The sequence below is a fragment of the Perca flavescens genome, chromosome 14 (assembly GCF_004354835.1).
Source record: "Perca flavescens isolate YP-PL-M2 chromosome 14, PFLA_1.0, whole genome shotgun sequence".
Taxonomy (NCBI): domain Eukaryota; kingdom Metazoa; phylum Chordata; class Actinopteri; order Perciformes; family Percidae; genus Perca; species Perca flavescens.
In genome coordinates this window covers 3024503-3040600 of record NC_041344.1, presented here as the reverse complement: position 1 = coordinate 3040600, position 16098 = coordinate 3024503, and the positions used below count along the sequence as shown (strand labels likewise).

Here is a 16098-nt window from a genome sequence, read left to right as displayed (position 1 = left end):
CCCTGGGGAACGCCTTGAGTGACTGTGGCTGTGGCAAAGGTGTGATTATGGAGAGAGATGAAGTGGGATCTGTTGGAAAGGTAGGAACGGAGCCAGCTGAGAGCAGTACCTTCGATACCGAGGTCTTGGAGTCTGGTGATGATGATGTTATGGCTCACGGTATCGAAGGCTGCACTCAGGTCAAGGAGGATAAGGATGTTGAGGGAACCGGTGTCAGCGGAGGTGAGGTCATTGAGGACTTTGAGGAGAGAAGTTTCTGTGCTGTGGAGGGGGCGAAAACCAGATTGGAGGGGTTCAAATTGGTTATTGGAATGAAGATGGGTTTGGAGTTGTGAGGAGACGAGACATTCCAGGGTTTTCAGACGGATCTCATGAAGTGGCTTATGTATGACATGCCAATACGTATGCCTTTTTTGCGTGTTATCAAGACGCATAATCGCTTTTTAGCGTGTTTATCAACGCTGTTCGGCCGCCATTGACCTACATTACGTGTGAATTTTCGCCGTAGCGAGTAGTATGAAAGGATGCAAGTCCATGGAGGAAGGTTGGTTGGGGTAACGGATGGGTAAAACACAGGACTTTCACCCAGGAGGGCCGGGATCGTGTCCCACGTGTGCAAAAATTTAAGTTTTTGAATTTAAGCCTTCCCCAATGTTTCTTTCCTAAACACAACCATTTCTTGTTTTCCTAAGCGTGTGATGTTGGTCACTGTCGTGTTTTTTTGTGTTACTAAAGCCTTTCCCAATGTTCTTTTCCTAAACTCAACCGTTTTTTATTTTTTTACACGCGTGTGACATTGTTCTTGCCATAGTACCGCACGTTCTCGCGATAAGACGCCACGTGGTGTGTATGTTTACATCCGCTGTATACAGCGTAGATATACACGTGGTAACCTCAAAATGCGTACAGATAACACGCCATTTGGCTTTAGGAAAGTGGCGTGTATGTTTACACAAAGTCATGATGCCATGTAGGGGTTTTAGACAGAAACGGGAGGTTGGATATTGGGCAGTAGTTGTTGAGGGAGGAGTGATCCAGACCAGGTTTGTTTAGGATTGGGGTGACAGCAGCAGTTTTGAAGGCAGAGGGGACAGTTCCAAGGGACAGTGAGGAGTTGAAGAGGTTAGTGAGGTAGGGGAATAGGATGGGGAGGCAGGACTTCAGGAGGGGAGTAGGGAGGGGGTCAAGGGAGCAGGTAGTGGGTTTGGAAGAGCTGATGAGTTTGGAAATTTCAAGAGGGATAACCGGATCAAACTGGGAGAGGAGGCGGTGTGGAGGAGGGGTCGGGAGGTCAGGAGAGATGGGGAGAAGAGGGGTCATGCTAGGTGCTGGAGTAGATACTGGGAGGTCAGATACAGGGGATAGAGATTGATAAATGATGTTGATTTTGTTAGTGAAGAAGTGGAGGAATGAGTTGCAGAGGTAGGGAGGGTGTTGGTCCGAGGCTTGATGAGGTTGTTCACTGTGGAGAAGAGGGTTCTGGCGTTTTGGCAGGGGTTGGTGAATATGTTGGAGAGGTAGGCAGACTTGGCAGCAATGAGGGCATCTTTGTAGGCAGTGAGGTGGAGCTTATAGGCTTCATGATGGACTGCGAGAGATGATTTCTTTGTCAGACGTTCAAGTTGGCGGCCAGTTTGTTTCATTTTCCGGAGTGCAGGTGTATACCAGGGTGAAGGTGTTAAAAGTGATGGTTTTTGTTTTGAGGGGGGCCAGGGTGTTGAGGGAGGTAGACAAGGTGGAGTTGAGGTGGTTTGTGAGATCATCAGGTGAGGTGAGGGTTGAGTCCAGGTGGAGAGCAGGTCAGAGAGATGGTGGGGATCGATTGATTTAAGGTTGCGGAAGGTGATTTCAGGCGGGGGCGTGGGGTTGGAGAAGGGATGGTGAACCATATCAGTTTGCGATCAGAGAGGGGAAAGAGGCATGGATGGAGGTCGAGCACCGGTTGATTTGTGGAGCAGGGGGGGTGGAGAGATCTGAGGCTGTCCCGGTTAACAGTGTGTGTGGTCGATGGGGAGGGGGGGTATTGCAGTTGAGGGGGGACAGTGAGTAGAATTGCAAATGATTGGACAATAGGTGTATGTGAAGGGCGGAGAGCACTGTAGTCCAGTTCGGGTTTTCTGTGCAGCCTGACGGTGTGTTCAGCTCTATGTGATCCAGTGGCAGCAGCGATCTGATGGCGTGGGAGAGGTGCGACAGAGCGTGCAGGTGACCAGATGGATGGAATGGATTGTCCGTGGTGGAAGTAAACAAGCTTGCGGTAATGATGGAATATCATCGACGTTGGTGGTGTCAGCTGGTATACACTTGGAGAGTAGGTAGAGTTGATCCAGTGGGATGATATGAACTTGCTTTCCTTCAAGGATACAGAGAACATAAACAAACAAGAACACAAGAGGCAATAGCAGGCGGAGAAGAGGCAAACAAACAGCGCCACCGTCCTCTCCGTGCAGCGAATGTGTACGTTCAAAAGTAGTTTCAGTCGTGCAACAGAAAACTCAGATTGGACAGATAGTCTAGCTAGCTGTCTGGATTTACCCTGCAGAGATCTGAGGAGCAGTTAACCATAGTCCTCACAAATCCACCGGAGGTTAGAACCCCACCACAAAGGAAGAGGAAAGGGACGGACATCCGGCCGAAATTTGGAAAAAATGAACCCTTACATACAGCTTGATAAGCCTGATGACAACCTTGTACTAAAGATTTTATTGGTTCACGTGCAAAGAATGGTGTGATGATCAGTTCCTTCATCAGTTTTTTCCCAACATTTTGTTCCCTGGATTCACAAGAACAGGTTGAGGTAGAATTGGGGGAAAGAAAAGAAAAAAGATGATTAAATTTTTTGGAATTACCTGCATGCCGCAGCCATCTTTGCACCTGAGCCCTGCTTTTTTTGTTCTTTCGTGGCATCTACAACATTCAAAAAAAGCAATTCATATTAAAAATTGTTATCCATATAAAGTAGGACAGAGAAAGTTTACACTTAATTTAACAATATTCGTAGACCATATAATGCTTGATGTTTTCACTTGTATCTTAATCTTGTTCCAAGAATAAACTGGTATCAACTGTTGCTCTAGTTAAAAAAAATATTATGTATGCTTTAAAAAGGTACTGACATGTGAAATTCAAGTTTAAGTAATCCAATTAACTAACTTAAGTGATTGCGCCATTGACCAACAAAAACCTGGTCTAGTCAATAGCGCAGCATTTCATTGTTATTTTAACAGAGCATTAGTAAAATGCTCCTAGGCTTGTGCACAGCACACACACACTATGCTTGTTACACACACACAGTGACGCACAGCAGCACACACACATGCAAAAGATTACAAATAAAAATATTAAGGTGAAAATCCCCCATTATAGCAATGCGCCAAGGTACACCGCTAGATATGGCAAAGTTTGTTTTTGTAGCTAGCTACACAAATTTGTTTGTGTGTAATTTGCGCAATTTTCATCCGATAAAAATTCTTTTGATAACTTTTTGTCAGGTCAGTCTGGAGATGCATCGTACCAAGCTTTGTGCAGAGCGGTTGCACGGTCTAGGAGGAGTTCGAAAAATTATGTTTACAATAAATCACGATTTTCGTGCATAAAAGTCTAGGCAGAAATGGGCGTGGCCTATATCAGCTATATTCAGCTGAATTCAGGGAAAGTATGAAAAGTATAAAATATGTATTTTTAATGTGGGATGTACAGTGTGGGAGTTATAAGGCCAAACACGTTTATAACGTGTATAACACTGCTATAGCGGCACCTAGTGGTGGAAGTGGCTGAATTTTTTTTGTCTGAGGTCCTCGCAGGGATCTGGACCAGAAAAATAGAAACAGAAAAATAATAATAATCTCTAGAAAAACAATAGCTTACATTCAAGCAGCACACAGGGCTTTAAGTTGACACCCACCATCCCGCCAAATGCAGGTAGAGATTAACTTTGGCGGGTAACATTGTAAAGTTAGTAGCCAATTTTGATACGTTACGCGTTCAATGTAGCCAAAAGCATACAAAAGTGTAAAACAATAAATAAAAAATCACCTGAAATCTGCAATTGTGGTTGTTAACGTGAGATGTGAGAAGGTGTCAGCCTTCAGAGTCTTCTAGTGTTTGGTAGTTGCGTTAGTGTAAACTGGGACTCCTTTCATCAGTCAGTATGTTTACATGCCCACCAATATTCTGAATCTGATTCAGGTCATGTTAGCAGCATATTCTGGTTGGATATCCCCAATGAGGCCTTTTTCCTGAATATAGCATTTTCAGATTAATTATCCCAGTATCCAGTATTCAGTATCCCAGATATGCTGGCTCAACACAGAAAGAAGAAATGATAGATTAGATTACTCACTTTCTCTTCACCTTGATAGTCAATCCATCGGGTTGTATGCATGTCAGGGAAATAATGAAAGATTAGTGCTTAGTGTGTAATCACACTACGAGAATTATTAATGCTGCAGCGATTAGACACTGTGTGTGTGTCTCTGTATGTGTGTGTGTGTGTGTGTGTTTTGTGTGTGTGTACACGTATAAGGTTTAGGTTTGTAGAATAAGTACAGAGAGAGAGTGCAGCAGGAAAGGATTATAAAGTTCAATATTGGGGTTCCAGAAGTAAAAATCTCGTTGATTTTCTCCATAAAGTCTAAGATTATCAGCCATAATGTCTAAACCCTCCGAGGCAGACTGACTCAGAGTTGTGAGGTTGTGAAAGGAAAGTTTTTTTTTTTTTTTTAAACTAATCTCCAGCACACAGCGCTGTCTCTGATTGGTCCAACTCGCTGTTACCATGGAAACGTTTACCTAAACCGCGAACGGCTGGATGGGGCTTATACCGTTGAAGTCTATGGTAGTTTCTGTACACGGTCTTGTACCTTTACCTTTTTCAAAAGGTTTTTTTGCGCCGAATTAAACGTGTTATGGTCATGATTCCTTTCCTAGCTGGTTGGCTCGGTTCCTGGCTTAAAACTCTTTATGTCAGCATTTTTTTTTAAACGTCAACGTAACAATTGAACGGGGATAAACACCGGAGCTGTTAAAAAAAAAAGTGGGCGGTCACAGTTGAGCTCTATGCCCTGGTATAAACGGAGAGAGAATAGAGACAACAACAACAACCGCTCTGTTTTGGTTAAAATAAACCCTTAAATCACCCATTTACATATGGAGATATACTGGCTCTATATACGCTAAAAGTCCTGATTATTTACATCGAGTCTGGTGGAGATATGCTGGCTCTATACACGCTAAAAGTCCTGATTATTTACATGGAGTCTGGTGGAAATATACTGGATCTATACACACTAAAAATCCTGATTATTTACATGGAGTCTGGTGGAGATATGCTGGCTCTATACACGCTAAAAGTCCTAATTATTTACATGGAGTCTGGTGGAAATATGCTGGCTCTATACACGCTAAAAGTCCTGATTATTTACATGGAGTCTGGTGGAAATATGCTGGCTCTATACACGCTAAAAGTCCTGATTATTTACATGGAGTCTGGTGGAGATATGCTGGCTCTATACACGCTAAAAGTCCTGATTATTTACATGGAGTCTGGTGGAAATATGCTGGCTCTATACACGCTAAAAGTCCTGATTATTTACATGGAGTCTGGTGGAGATATGCTGGCTCTATACATGCTAAAAGTCCTGATTATTTACATGGAGTCTGGTGGAGATATGCTGGCTCTATACACGCTAAAAGTCCTGATTATTTACATGGAGTCTGGTGGAGATATGCTGGCTCTATACATGCTAAAAGTCCTGATTATTTACATGGAGTCTGGTGGGTTTGGTGATGGCTGTCCGGTGAGATACGTTCGAGGTGAACTGTTAACCAGCTAACCGAGGTACCGGCCTCTTACGATGTTATATGAACGAATCAACAATGAATGTGAAGAAGTAAAGGGACCAAACCTGCTCTGTGTAACCGAAGCTGAATCTCAACGCAACAACTGCCAAAATACGTATTTTCTGCTAGACTCCATCTTGTTCAAAAGTGTGAAGTCAGCGCAGTGAAGACTACAGCTTCCTGTACAGGTTAGTTGCTGAACTTCAAAATAAAAGTCCAGAAGCGTTTCAGGCTTCTTAAAAAAACCCACACACACACACAAGCATGAAACGCTTCTGGACTTATATATATATATATATATACTTTTAACAAGAGCAGAGAGCAACAATAATATACAATATTAAGAATAATATGCAAATAAAATATAGAATAAATATTCTAAATGGCACAAATCCTTCATCACACATCGCACTAAGAACAGAAAACACAAACTAAAACCTGACCTTTCTGTCCTTCCGTGATGCAAAATCATCAATGATGTCATGGTATGAAATCTGCTCCCCTACTGAATGATTGCTACTGACGGAAAGGCCAGTGATCCATTCCTGGGACATGGTTGACCTCCGTTATGACTTGATCAACTTTAGTTTTGAAAAGCTCCTCTCTGCTGGAGCCACAATGGCAGAGAAAGTGCAATCCTGAGAGCAGTCCAAAAGTTGGGGTAGGCTAGATCTCCGATTGATCCTTATCATCCCCTGCCCCCCCCCGTCCCTTGTCCGGACCATTCCATTTGGGAGACCAAGCAACATAGGCGCCGATTTATGTTTTCCTTCGTGGGTCCTCACGGGCGCACACCCTTTAAAAAAAAGTAGTCAAAAAATGTTTGCATTTCAGACGAACACACACGCCTATCACCTCGATAATAAAGCCGTAAAGTAGGCTATTTTTCAACTCAGGGTAGGATTGGAGATGAAAAGTTTAACTGACACCCAGCTTCGTGGGTGCTCAGTATTAGCGGAGCTCATACGGTATTGGTGCCTATGCCCAGCAACCCGTTTGACCCAGAGGTGAACTGCCCCCCCACTCCCCTTTCCCCTTCTCATAGCTTCTCTGTGCAGTGTGCACGGTACCTTCTCAGCAAGCAGGGACGCCAAGTTGCCAATCCCTCACACGATGAAATGATAGATAATACAGTAGAAAAACGCTTTGAGGATTTTCTTTTTTTTTTTTTTTTTTTTTTTTAAAGTGCTCGTGCCGCCCCCCATGTGTCATCAAAAAATACTGTCCTTTTATTTTTACAGACTAAACTTACATTATCCGGGTGTGAAGGTGGTGGTGTGGAGCTAAAACGTGATGTTTCAATCCTCCAAAAAAAAAAAAAAAAAAAAAGCCATTCTGCCATTTTTACATTAGTGTGTTTCGGATAGAATTTACAGACTCAGGGTGGGGGATCCAACTGACTGACTACCATCCACAGTTTTACACTCTTCATACATTTATTTTACATCAAAATGTAGGGAATTTTGTGTCCTTACAAATTCATAATATTACCATATTCAGAATAATAATAGTAATATTATAATAGTGGAATATTGGTGTGCATGTAAACGTACTCAATGACAAAGATTGTATTCTATTCTAGCGACGTATAATATTCAGGGGCTTTTATTTTGAAGGGCGAGCGGAACTGCTGCGAGGATTCTCCTGTACAGAAGGTGATGCTGCAATCCTCCAAAACAACACGAAGAAGATGAAGAAAAAGAAGATTTCGAAGCAGAAAGAAACATCCCAGACGGCTGGATGTGGTCTTAAAACCTGACCAAAAGCTACGCAGAGCAGGTTGGTTTGTTTTGTTTGTTTATTGCTGCTAATGTGTCCGTGCTAGGCTACCGTTAGCTGACCGTTAACTGCAGCTAGCTCCTGCTAAAGGCCTGCTCACACCGGGCTCGAGAACAACAACAACAACAACAACGAAACTAAAAAGCTAAATATTCGCCAGTGTTGGTGATTTTAAAGGTTCAACCTTTTCACACCGAGTCCGAGGCGAATACCCGCGTTCAGCTTCGACTAATGGCTGTGGTTAATGACGATGTGTTTACTATAAACCCAAATCTACACAGCGGAGCCGGGCTCGTTAGGAGTTCTACCGTGGAAGAGTCCCAGTGTGGGCCTGTTTGCTGGGTCGCTCCAGAGAAACACAAATGCTGCACAAGTTGTTGTAATTTGAAGGATAAAATATGTGCTAGTCAGTGTGTGTAAAAAAAACAGACAGGAGAACACACACACACTTCCCTGGCTCTGCCTTTACTGATGCACATACCAGATTTAACCACAGGGTGGCGCTGTTGACTAAACAACAAGACACCCTGGCTGTGTTAGAAACCGTTTCCTCACTCACTCACTATTTCCTATATATAGTGTTTAGTAAATAGTGTACAGTGTTGGACAAGTTACTTCCAAAATGTAATACATTATAGATTACTAGTTACTGTCATTTGAGAGTAATTAGTTATATTACAATATTACTGTCTCTGAATGATAATGTGTTACACTACTTTTGCATTACTTTTGAGTTACTTTCCCCAAAATAACAGCGGAAGTTTGACTTTGGCAGCTAGCTTGTGAATTTCACCACCGGATCAATAAAGTCTCCTTTTTATCCACTGATACATCTAAGGCCATGTTCACACCGCAAGTCTTAATCCCTGATTCAGATGGTTTGCTCAGATCCGATTTTTTGTAAAAATGTGACCTATATCAGATTCCAGTGTGAACTGTTTGCGGTTTTGAACTGACCCGCATGCGCAAAAGAACAATAACAATGACCTCAGACGCAGCAGCTGTTGCACTAAAGTTAGGGAGGTTATGGAGGAAGTCAGCATTTTCGCTTTTATTTTTATTTTTTTTGTATTAAAATGTTTGTGTAATGGCAGCCATAACATTAATGCGCTGGTGCTGAGGAGGAGAAGACTGAAGAGAAAGAGAGACAAATTTGCGGCGTTATGGCTGCAGCTTCACTACAGAGGTCTGTGTGACACGTCAGGACCACTACGGGCCTCCACCACTCTGGCTTCGCCCCCGCACACGCTCCGACCTCCCCGGCGGTGCGACGACTCGGGCCGGTGGTGCGCCCGGGATCCCACCTCAGCCGGTGTTCTGACGATCTATGCTGCCTTGTCGAAAAATGCTACCGTAGCGTAAATCGATAGTAGAGTCTATCGAGTCGCGCTGCCCTATCGAAATGTGCTTCCTCATGTGATATATTTGCCTGCATATTTCCAAATGTGCAGGCAGGCTGAATCCCATAGAGGTATATAACTCTAACAGTATTGACATCTTATGTTTATTTGAGAATATTTTGATACTCCATTATATATTTATTGAATTTTTCAGTGGTAGCATATTCTGATAGACAAATATACCCTATCAAATAATGCTCCCCCAACAGAATCATTATATATTGCACCACTACTCACTCCATGTACACTGTCAGGAGATAAGGAGCATATTTTGATATTCTATTAAATTATATTTATTGAATATTTCAGTGGTAGCGTATTCTGATAGACAAATATACCCTATCAAAAGGTACAATGAATAAATTATTTATTAGATATTACTCTATTAACCACAGTATCGGCCGTGTGTCCGACCGCAAGGATGCATAGATTTATGGGCGGGGAATCGGACCACGCTTGTGGGTCGTGCGCATGCGCAGAACCGCTAAGTAGCACATCTCGATAGGTAGCATAGATGGACAGAACACCGGCGCACGCCGGATTTGACTTTCATTGCACCACGGGGCGACCCCGACCTGCGAGCGCGTTAAACTCCTTGGTCCGTGTTTACAGGCGGGGGTTGCCGACATCACCTTTTTACGTGAGCCGATCCCCGCCCTGGCGCAGCGACGCGCGGTTGGGTAACACTGAGGACAGTATGCCCCGGTTAACAGCCGCACTGGAAGCAGGGGGCCCCGCCCCTCCCCGCGGGGAGAGAGGGCACAGCGAGGGTTTTTGAGGTAAAAGTCACATCGAATCCGCCTCGGCTGTTCACACTGAGGTCGCATTGAAAAAAAATCAGATCTGGGTCGGATTCAGGACCACATGTGGAAGTGGCCTGAATCTGATCTGAAAGAATCCGATCTGGGCTAGATTTGAGTGTTCACACTACTTCTGAAGAAGCCTGACCTGCTCACTTGACCAGATTTGGGCCACTTTGACCTGCAGTCTGAACGTAGCCATAGATTATTCATAATATTTTCTATAGTTAATATGAACATGTGTTTCCTCACTCACTATTCACTATATATAGTGTTTATTAAATATTTAACTATGAACCAGATTTCAGACGGTATACTGAAAACATCGTTGGATGCGCCGATTATTTGTGTGATAGAGGCACCATGTAAACAATCAGAATCAGCTTTATTGGCCAAGTTTATGTAAACAAACAAGGAATTTGACTCCGGTTAATCTTTGCTCTCAAAGTACAACACTCACTTAACATATAAAGAATAAAAACAGAAAAGACAGTAGGAAATATAATAAAAAAAAAGCTTTCTGAGTGTTCAACAGAGTGACTGCTTTCCACTGTTTTATAGTGGATGTAGGAGCCACATACTGTATGTTGTTTATGGTCTCATTTATATGATTTATTGATTATTATATTGTGCACTTCTATTGTAGGTGGTGGGCATTTTCATTGCGGTTTGAGCGGACGGCAAAACATTATATTTGTTTGCTTCACCTGTTGTTTTTTGGGCTTTGACAGAGAGGGGGGAGCCTGGGAGTGACACACTTTCTGTTGCCTGCCACACTAACACACTTATTTCAACTCACAAAGTAACTTTACATTTGCAGTGCTAGTTGTATTTTACGTGTGGAGGCATAAATCATTGCAACACTGTCTCGAGCGCGTCGCAGTGTGTTTATGCATCTCTGTGTTTTGTCCCTTGCGGCAGCTCTTTGTTGGACTTCTTACAGCCGCAACACTGGACTATATAGTGAATGGAATTAACCTCGGAGAATTGGAACACCACTACAAAATGGTACATAGTGCACTATATCCGTGATAGGGAAAGGTTTTAACACAGCTAATGTAACACGTTTTCCTCAGAGCGTACTGAACAGAGTCCAGCAGGTCAGAGATCCTCCGAAAGTCACCGGGGTTTTGCCGAGAATTGCATCCACATCACAGGCAGCAAAAAATGGCTACTCTTGGGAAACCCTGCAGTAGACTATTATTTATAGTGGCTGCATGGTTTGTAGATTTTGTTGTAAACTCTTACTTATTTGTCTGTTTGTTGTCACGTCGGTAGTCGGTTTTAGGCTTTTTGTTGAGCTCTACTATTTTTTGTTTTTTATTCATTTTATTTTATAACTTCTGACACTGAGGTTATGATTATGCCGTCAGTAGCCACACGCTGCCACAGGCTATGGCAAACTGTTTTAACATTTAATAGCCACAATGGGTTATATTATATAATCGACCGGTACCGCCGACGGCAACTACTTCATGTCTGTTTCCAGCAAAACAGAGCGAAAGCAGAAAATCCATGTTATGTTCTTCTTTACAGAGTAAATAAATGTCAGACTGACTGACATGTGATGTCATTCTTCTTAGAAAACTGTTAGAAATGTATCCTGATATATTGTCCAAAATGAAATGGCCACTGAGGCACACAAGGAGGGAATCTGACGCAGGTCAGACACGTTCATCGCCCAGGCAAGAGATGCCATTTTGTGAGGTTTTCCCAGTTTTCGGCAAACAAACATTTTACAAAGGAACAATACTCTGGTAAAAAACGAACATCAGCCCTTCCCGGTGTGGCTCAGGCTGCGTGTTTTGTTAGGATGAAAACATGACAACAAAGAACAATGGCGTCTCATTGTGTGTCCGGTTAAAAACCATCAGGTATGTGGGTAGACCCATATATGTAGACTTCACCTGGGGGCTCAGGCTGAATGATACTTTCAAAACCAAAAGCACTTGCAGATACTTAAAGTGATCAAAATAAAGATACTAATGATATAATCAAACTAATGTTGCTGTGTAATTCAAACAGAACAGGAACAAAAGAAAGAAGTAAATTATTAACTATTAAGTAGAGAGCAAAGCAATGAATAGTTCCAACAGATGCATTGAAAGAACACATTTCACTTTAGATAAAGAAGGCTTTGTTGTTGTCGCCAGGCTGCTTGAGAGGTTCAAAACACAGTTTGTTATCAAGATCGATTGCCAATTATTTGAAGTTGTTTTTAATAGCATCCAAAACCTGCAGTAATCGAAAAGCCTGCAGGGACAAAAACCTGCATTGGTGTGATGAGGCTTAGAGAGATGGACGGGGATGAATTATTTAAGTCATAGTGTGTTATTTCTTTAACTTTTCACTTATTTTTTTCCCCCAAACAGGCCGGAGAGAACTCGAGGAGGACGGAGCTTGATTTTACGTATAAAAGACGTAAAGCACTTTACCATGGACTCAAACGACAGTGACCACATGTCCTTGCACTGTTTCAACCTTCAGGGTAAGATGATGATAGCTATTTGGGTGCTTTCACATCTGTAGTTTGGTTCATTTGGTCCAGAGAAGGGCAACAGCCATTTCAGTTCCTTTTCACACCACAGTTACTATCAAATGCACATAACATTTAGGTTGTTGTAGCTGTTTCCACGGCTAATGAAAGACCATATTCCTCTAATATTCCCGTTAACATGGATGTTTCAAGACTTGTTGGAGTGTGTGAACACAGCATAGCCTCGGCTGGTTGGTTTGTGTACAGTAACCATAGCAACGCACAGAGCTGACCGTAAGACGTTAACAGACGAGAGGCCGTAAACCGTCACAAACTGCAATAAAAACCCTGATTGAGACGCAGATTCTAAATGCGTTTTATACATGTCTAAAACCTGAATAATACCAGAATATCACAGGTCTTAATCGGAAAATGCTATATTCAAACGAAATATGCTGTTTACATGACCCGTATCAAATTTACGAATATTCTCATACTCTGAATAATAGTGGAGTATTGGTGTGCATGTTAACATAGTCACTGTTTGCTCTAGTCCGAATCAGTTGATGTGTTGGTGAAACAAACCGAAGTCACCACATAAAGCTCACTTTTTGTGGCCTAAACTTAAAGCAAAACCAAAGCACTTTTCCTCTTCGGTCACCCTACAGGTTCAAAGCAGAATTGTCCATTGTAGTTTCTTATGTCTCATTCAAACTACAGATCCGCTACCCAATCTGGCAAACTTGCATAGTGCGGTTATAGCCGATAGAGGGCTGCAAAGTGAATGCAGAAGTGCCGTTCACCCTGTTACGAGTTGATGAACCACTGAAACGATTTTGGAAACATTATTTTAAGGTACAAAAGAATCTTTGGTGTTGCTTTAACCGAAACGACCAGCAGCTTGTCTTCCCCTGTACCCGACTCAAAGCCCCCTATTCTCGGGTAACTCAACTACCAACTACCGCTGATATGACCAAGCTCTGTAGCCAGAATCTTTACCTGGCTCAAGGCCCCCTATTCTAGGGTAACTCAACTACCAACTACCGCTGATACAACAGAGCTGCTTTTAAAGGTACTCTAAGCGATGTCATGCGTTTTATAGGCTACAACATTTGTTGTCACATACAGCAAACCTCTCCTCACTATCCGCGATCTGCCGGTCCCCTGAACACACTGTAAAACAACACGGTCTCTGCAGACAGCCCAGGGTCCACACACTCCAACAAAAACAAAGTGGTCCAACCTGCAAACATACACAAACCAGCGTTCAGCCAGTGCGCTGAAGCACAGAAGGGAGGGAAGAGGATGAGGAGGAGGGAGGAGCGAGCTAGTCTTTGTTTTGTTTGAAAATACTTTGAACCTCAACAAGAAGTAACGTCACCCAACATCGCTGAGAGCACCTTTAACATGCTCTGTTCACATGAACAGAAAATTACTTTGCCTGTATCTTTTTACGACAACTACGATTTATCAGCCTACTTTAAGTTACAGCGACAGTTAAAATGTCTTTTGCAATATTATTATTATTATTGTTATTATTGTTAAACTTTCCAGTTAATCTGCGGTCCACATGCATTACGAATCATGAGTGTGGATCCGTACGTACCACGGATCAACTATGGTCCGGAACATGTTTGAGATAGTCTCGCATTGCCAGACGAGAAAAGTCTGGCTACAACACAGATATATATATATAATAGGAGAAGAAAAAAATGCTCTGGGTTGTTTGCATTCGTTGAACCAATCAGTTGTCTTGGGCTGCACTAAGCCTTCTAACGCAGCGATGGTGGCTCTGCTAAATAGTGTCGTTTTTTGTGATGTTTTGTCTAAACTACTATTTAAAACCCAAAGATATTTAGTTAACAGTCCTTTAAGGCAAAGTAAAGAAACATGGAATTGCAATAGTAAAATGTCCAAATATACAATAATAATTGTTAATTTGTATTCCAGACATAAAACGGATTGTTGTTAAAGAGGAGCAGCAGGAGTGTAGCTCCAGTGTGGACCAGCAGGAGCCAGAGCCCCCCCCACACATTAAAGAGGAACAGGAGGAACTGTGGAGCAGTCAGGAGGGAGAGCAGCTTCAAGGTATGGATGAGTTATGAAAACCTCATGCAGTTAGTTAAACCCTTAAAAGATTTGGAAAAGTTTGGAAGAAGTGATGGAATTAGTATATATCTTTGAAAGTTTTGGTTAAGTAATGGAGTTACTGAAATCCTTGAAATTTATGGAAAAGTCACGAAATTAGTAAAATAATTGAAGGTTTTAAAGAAAGAGATGATATTAGTACAACCCTTAAAAGATTTGGAAAAGTTTGGAAATGTCATGGAATTACCAAAAGTCTTGAAAGTTTTTGGAAAAGTCATGAAATTAGTAAAATGATTGAAGATTTTGGAAAGTCAGGTAACTTCAGGTGGGACCCTGGAATTTAAGGGTTCCGACGTTGGTTAAGTTGTTACCCGGGTACAATTAGTAATATCCTTCTATGTTTTGGAAAACTTATGAAAAAGTCATGGCATTACTAAAATCCTTGAAAGTTTTTGGAAAAGTTACAAAATCAGTAAAATTTAAGGTTTTGAAAAAGTCATGGAATTACTAAAACTCTTGAACGTTTTGGAAAGTTTTAAAAGTCATGGAATTAGTACAATCTTTAAAAGGTTTTTAGAAATGTGACTGAATTACTTAAATCCTTAAACGTTTTGGTTAATGAGGTAACTTCAGGTGTGGACCTGGGTGTTAAGGGTTACAGCGGAGGTTAATTGGTTACCTCGGTACTTATGCTGCACACCTAACCTGCTCCAGAGCTACAGGTTATGTAAGAGATATTCCTGCATTGCCGGACTGGTAAGGTCTGGCTACACCACAGACGCATTGTATTTTAGGAGTAAAATAATGCTCTGGGTTGTTTTCATTTCTGTACACCAATCACATCTGGGCAGCACTCAGCTCCGGAATCAGCGACGGTGGCTCTGCTGAACTTGTTTTGGTGGAACATGTCTTTTTCAAACTACTACTAAATACCCAAATATATTTAGTTAAGAGTAATTTAAGACAAACGCAAAAAGAAATTGTGGAAATAAAATGTCCAAATATACAATAACAATTGTTAGTTTGTATTCCAGACATAAAACGGATTGTTGTTAAAGAGGAGCAGCAGGAGTGTAGCTCCAGTGTGGACCAGCAGGAGTGTAGCTCCAGTGTGGACCAGCAGGAGCCAGAGCCCCCCCCACACATTAAAGAGGAACAGGAGGAACTGTGGAGCAGTCAGGAGGGAGAGCAGCTTCAAGGACTGGAGGAGGCTGATATCACCAAGTTCCCATTCACTCCTGTCCCTGTGAAGAGTGAAGATGATGAAGAGGAAGGTAGGAACAGCGTGGGCGCCGTTATTTAACCTTTGTGTTTATTTAACCTATTTCTGAAGTTTTTGTCACTTTTTTCTGCGCTTTATCTAACTACCATCGGAATTACCACTAACATTACTTATTACCACTATTACTAGTTTTACACTTATTTTTGGAATCCACAAGTCTGAAATTAAATTTCTGATGTAGAAACTTTGAAAAAGGGTAAAATTTTGACCCAAGGACAACAGCAGGGTTAACAGGTTTTTAGGGGGAAAACAGAAACAATCTGCAAAACTGAAGAGCATAAAAGTTCGAGAAGCTGGTTAATTCTATTTTAAGAGTATAAAACATGAGTCAGTTTCAGAAGGATATAGCACGGAAAATGTCTAACTAGTTGTTCTAACTTTCATTTTATGTTGCATTACTTTACAGTTAGCTACCGCTGACCCACAAATATT

The 16098-nt window shown here is 42.0% G+C and overlaps 1 long non-coding RNA gene across 1 annotated transcript; it reads left to right on the top strand.

Moving 5' to 3' along the window:
* Positions 1 to 7464: 7464 nt before the first annotated feature.
* LOC114567679 (uncharacterized) lies at positions 7465 to 14341 on the top strand. Its single transcript, XR_003694215.1, has 3 exons — positions 7465 to 7620; positions 12193 to 12308; positions 14247 to 14341. It is a non-coding gene; the product is annotated as an uncharacterized LOC114567679 (long non-coding RNA).
* The last annotated feature ends 1757 nt before the right edge of the window (positions 14342 to 16098 follow it).